At 38.5% G+C, this 5,780-nt stretch overlaps 1 long non-coding RNA gene across 1 annotated transcript; it reads right to left on the bottom strand.

Annotated features, from left to right (window-relative positions):
- Positions 1-341: 341 nt before the first annotated feature.
- On the bottom strand, positions 342-5,075 carry LOC112107343. The gene is made up of 3 exons (XR_003899812.1): positions 4,966-5,075; positions 3,681-3,752; positions 342-1,356 (listed from the first exon to the last, which is right to left on the bottom strand). It is a non-coding gene; the product is annotated as an uncharacterized LOC112107343 (long non-coding RNA).
- Positions 5,076-5,780: the final 705 nt, after the last annotated feature.

Raw genomic sequence — 5,780 nt, 5'->3', positions numbered from 1 at the left:
TCCTTAACCACTGGGCAATTGGCTTTCAGAGATGGGGGGGGGGCAGGTCCGTGTCTCTAAGAGATTACTGGAAATGCACAGGTAAGCATATAGACAATTTCACCCTGCCATGTAATGAATACCCATTCAGTAACATCCAACTAATGTCCGCTGCAGTAGGAACAGATAAGCTCTTATAAACTCAAAGATAATGTTCCATACAAATGTTCACTGTAACAAAAATATGAGAGGAGATATGCAGCAAAGATAGGCCATATAAAGACAGAATGAAAACTTTGAGAACACTCGGTTTCCATAAATTTTAGCATGTCTTTATAAAGATTCTTGACAACTGGTTAGATAATGTTTCAAGTTTACAGTGTAGTGTATCATAAAATAAGAAAATGGCAAAGCAAAAGAAACTTTAATGTCTGTATTTATGACAACTGATTTATGAATATACTTGAAATTAATATTTCAGTGTAGCAAACTCTCAAACAAAGTTACCATCATAAATATGCCTAGTAAATTAGCATTAAACAAAATGGTAAAGTGGAAAGAAAGCTAATGGCTACTATAAACAATTAAGCTATGCATCAATTTAAATATATACATGGATGAATAAATACTAAAATGAAACAGTGATCTGACAGGAACACCCAATCTAACTTTCACATATTTTATAACGAGGCCAAATAAAATTCAGGAGCCAAACATTCCCCCAAACAGGGTTCAAACGCAGATTCCCATCTTTCCAAATGTGGGCATCTCTTGATTAGGGCCATTGGACTGATTTGAGCTCTGGGACAATGTTTTCAAATGTGGGTGCCCACAGTTTGGAACCCAAGTTTTGAGAACTGTGGCTGTTAATCCTAACATTAATTTGAGGTTTAGGTCTGGAGTTTCAGGTCTGTCTTCTCTCTAATTTCAATTTGTGTGCACAAATAAGTAAAAACGGCATCATTACTCATTGCGGAAACAGGAAGAATGGTTTTAAAAGACAAAACAGCATTGCTATAGTTTCCTTCAGAGATTATCAAGTGCCATTTATACATTATCCAAGAACCAAACAACTTTTGTACAGAAATAACTCTGAAATCCAGTGCAGTACACAGTGAAATGCTTGTCAGTTGCAATTCTGTCTTTATTGCTCAGCAAAGGGGCTTGCCATTTTGTACATTCTTAGCACACTGTCTCCCCAAATTTACTCCCCTCAGCAGTGCTTCACTGAAGTCATCCAGTCCTATTAAGGTAGTGAGAGGGGAGAGGAATCCATAGAGGCCGCCCAAGGCAATGCTTAAGGGCCAGCCAAAAAACACCAGGACGATGAGCCAAAATATTCCCCACATAATACAGCTGCAATCTGCCATCTTGAACCTAGTGAGACAGTTAGAAAATAGGGGTTAATTTGGGCAGGTTCTGTTAAAAGATATTTTATATATATATTTTACTTCCTAAGAAAAATTCCTATTCAGGGGGGAAAAAAAAGTTGTTTCAGCAAAGCAAATCTAACTCCTATATTTTACAAAACAATCTAATGCAATACAGTTCTCAAGTCACACGTGTAGCCTTGGGTGAAACAAAAGTTATATTAGAACCACTCTCTCCCAGCCCAGAATGTTTTGAATTCAGATACTTATCTATATAGAGCTATGCTAAGTAGCAAGTGTGGGATACTGGCTTTTAAACTACAAGAAAATATGACTCCAGATAAAGAACATAATGAAGATTAGTAAGGCAGGAAGACCATATGATGTTAACAGCATAAAGAAATCCAGGTCTTATTCACAGGCACTCTAAGGGTGCACATAACCTCTCAGGACGCCAACAGGCAATGCTGAATGAGGTCAACTCCTGCTGCTTGTTGACTGGCTTGGGAGATACAGTGTGTACACAACTAGAACCAACTCTGCTCAATCTCAGTACCTGCTGGCCCCTTTCATTTCCACTTCCTCTGGGAGCCCAACACTGGGAGTATGTGATTTCTTTGACAGCCCAATAAAGTCGGGGCCAGAACCACCATAATAGTTGTTTCCCCCGCCTCCCTCAACTGAGACATATGTTGTGAGCTGTCAGGGTCCTTTATTTTTGTCTTGCTCTTTCTTCCAGTAGCCTGGGAAAATATTAAGACTATACATCCTAAAATATTACACAACCCTAAATGCATCTTGGTGCATCCTGCTATACTTGTGAGGACTCCAGTTGCTATTTGGTGGTGATTGTCACCTTTATGTTCCTGTAGGTTACATAAAGAATTCCTCATAAAAGTTTTTTCTCCCCAAAAAAGTTTTCTTCGGACTACTTTTAATGTTATATGTTAATTCAAATATGTTAAAATGTGGAAATGCACAGTTTGGGCATCCAGACAACCTTAACTCTGTTCTGTAGTGGCATTGTGCGGAAAAAAGAAAAAATCTGAATGCATCTTTCAAAATCAATGTACCGTAATCTAATTTGGGACCACAAACACTAAAATGCCTTAATCAAAATCATATGCTTTTTGGATGGTGTCACTACAGGATAGAGTTATGGTGTTTCGGTGTTCCCTAACTGTTAATGGCCGTACCTTAACACGTTTGGATTGAAGTTTAATAATAATTCTTAATTTCCTGAGTTTAAAATGCCAGCTTTTGGGACAATTACAATGTAATTTATTTTACCCTAAATTACTGCTATGTATTTTCAACCTTAATTCCATTTTCTTGTAGTCTTTATCGGGAACTTAATATTGTTATTCATTAAAGCTGGTCAAAGAATTTTCAACAGAATAATTTTTCATCAGAAAATGGAGTTTTGCCAAAATCAAAATGTTTCACTGGAATGTGTCGACTTAGACAGAATTTTCAACAGGAAAATGTTAAAATGAATTATTTTGACTTTCTTGTTTCATTTCAATGTGGTTGAAATGTTTGGTTTTGATAATGTAAAAATGTTTGGTTTTTTTACTCTTTTTGTTCCATTTCATTTTGATGTTATAACATTTATATATATTAATTTAATATTTTATATTAAGTTTCAACTTCATCTAAATGAAATGTTCCAAACTAAAACATTTTGGAAATATTCTGAGAGAAATTTTGAAATTTCAATATTTTTCCAATTCAGAACAAAACAAATGTCAGAAAGTGAATATTTCCTATGAAATGGAAATGTGGTTTTCCATCTAGCTCTATTTATTATTTGTAATATAGTAGCTACCGGGTTACCATGAGATGACAGTCACATTGTGTAGGAACTGTAAAAACACTGAGTAAGAGAGAGTCTCTGTCCCGGGGACAGATAAAAGGTGACAGAAAGGGCATATCTGAGTTTGACGGATGGGGAAACTGAGGCATAGAGCGATTAAGTGTCTTGACCAAGCTCTTATCAATAAGGGTGGAGCCAGGAGATAAACCCAAATCTCCTGTTTCCCAGTCCAGTGCACTAGCCAGAAGATGGCCCTTCCTATCCTTAATTACACAAATAGTCCCAATTTCATGAGTAATCCTTATTCATGTACATAGTCCCACTGGGTGGGACTACACACATGAAGGTTTGGGCCTTCAGGTAGTAAGTCCCTTGGGGCAGAGATGTACTATTTTGTAACTGTCTCTAAAAAGTAATTGCACACACCTCCGGCACTATATAAATAATCATTTTAAAGTAGTATCACTTGTCATACATGAATTATAACACAAAATATATTTTTTAAAAATGGGTACCTTTAACCAGAATTCCCAACTGTCACCTTACTCAAAAAAATCGATGATTGGACCAAGCTCCACCTAAGGAAACTAGAACAACAGGATCAGAATACTGTCAAAACAGTTAATGAACAAAATAAATTGACTATGTCTGGAATACTGCATTCTGTTCTGCATTGCATTCAATCCTGGGCACCACAGCACCAGAAAAATGTAGGTTGATTGGAAGCAGTTCAAATAATACAAAAATGGCTATGGTGCTGGGGTTTATTGAGGAAAAGTTAAAAGAACTGCTTGTTTATCAAAAGATTAAAGAAATTGTGATACCCATCTATAAATATATGAAGATGAAGTGGTTAAGCATCAAGGATAGTGAGAAATGACTTAGGGTGTCAAAATGGTAGTGTAATTAGCCATCATGAATTTACACTGATCTTTAATGAAGTATCATTGTAGATACTACAATATTACTGATTTAAATTGGTTGTTTCTAATTGAGATGCTATTAAGATGCAAAGGATGCCATGGCAATAGGCACTGTGCAAAAAAATCATAAATAATAAAATACAGTAGGAACCTCAGAGATATGAGCACCAGAGTTACTAGCTGACCAGTCAGCCACACACCTCATTTGGAACTGGAAATACACAATCAGGCAGCAGCAGAAACACAAACAAACAAAAAAAGCAAATACAGTACATTACTATGTTAAACGTCAACTACTAAAAAAAATAAAGGGAAAGCAGCATTTTTCTTCTGCATTGTCAAGTTTCAAAGCTATATTAAGATAATATTCAGTTGTAAACTTTTGAAAGAACAACCATAACGTTTTGTTCAGAGTTACAAACATTTCAGAGTTACGAACAACCTCCATTCCCGAGGTGTTCATAAATCTGAGGTTCTACCGTAGGTAAATAAATGATGGGATGAATAAAGAAAATTTAGGGAGGCTCCCAGGAAAACCTTCTTGACGGTGAGATTACTCAGGCTGGGCAACAGTGTCCCAAGAGACGTTCTGTTGCTTGAGACATTTAAAGCACAACTAGAAAATGTTATACCCTGTGGTGCATAATCTTGCTGTGGCAGTGGCTAATGGACAAGATTCCACAATAGGCCCTTTTCATTGCTGATTTCCAGGTTTCTGTGGTTAAATTAGTAACAGACAAATACAGCAACATATTAGCATCAAGTAGCTGGGGTCCATGAAAGGACACTGCTTTACTAACTTAATTTAAACTGCCCTTTGACACAGAAAGGTAAATATTTTGTTTGTTTGTGAGTAACACAGCAATAGAAGGCTTACCTTTAAAGCATATGTGTTTCTGTGGCCTTTTAAATGACCAGATGTACTCTTCTAGGCATTCACTGAAGCACAAGAAAACAAGCAAGCTGAATAACACCAGGAACTTAACAGAAAAGTCTTTGTTCCCCGTTATGCAACTTGCTGACATCATCTAACAGAAGTGTATCAAAACATTAACACGCCCACAGTAACCAATGTGACATCACAAACAGGCCACTGTTTCATGTGGGCAACAGAGAGCAGATGAGTTGAAACAAATGTCTTGTTGTTATACAAATATCTCTGACAGTATAAACTTGGGGGAAAAGATTTGCCATTGATCACCTAAGAACTGAACACACGCAGTCTACGCTCACACATCCTATACAATTAGTTGCCCTGTCTCTCCTGCCCTTGCCCCTCACTTTGGGTCCCTGTCACACATTATGCCCCACTTTGGGGACGTCAGAGGCATGTACCCACCCCACACCCAGTCTTGCGCAAGCACCAAGCGAAGCGACCTCTGGCCTGGCACCCCTTGGGGGGCAGAGGGGAAAAGGCAGCTGCAGGGCTGGGCCATGGGGGCTCCAATCAGATGAACATAGTTACCACGGGGCAGGGGCCCATGGCTCCATGTGGATGAGGGACCTGTCTCAGCAGGAGCAAGGAGCCTGCCTCACCCTAAGGAGAGAGGAGGCAGACTGCCTCACTGCCCTCAGGGAGCAGGCAAGAGGGGCAGCCCCCCCCCAAACCAACCAGGCTCTTTCCCTCCCAGCTGACTCTGAATTGGCCCCAATGAATTACTAGGTGTCCAGAGCTGGGGTGGGAGCATAAAC

The sequence above is a fragment of the Terrapene carolina genome, unplaced genomic scaffold, assembly GCF_002925995.2.
Source record: "Terrapene carolina triunguis isolate 2854851 unplaced genomic scaffold, T_m_triunguis-2.0 Scaffold96, whole genome shotgun sequence".
Classification (NCBI taxonomy): Eukaryota; Metazoa; Chordata; order Testudines; family Emydidae; genus Terrapene; species Terrapene triunguis.
The sequence above is the reverse complement of the archived record's forward strand: the minus strand, read 5'-3'. Positions and strand labels throughout refer to the sequence as shown.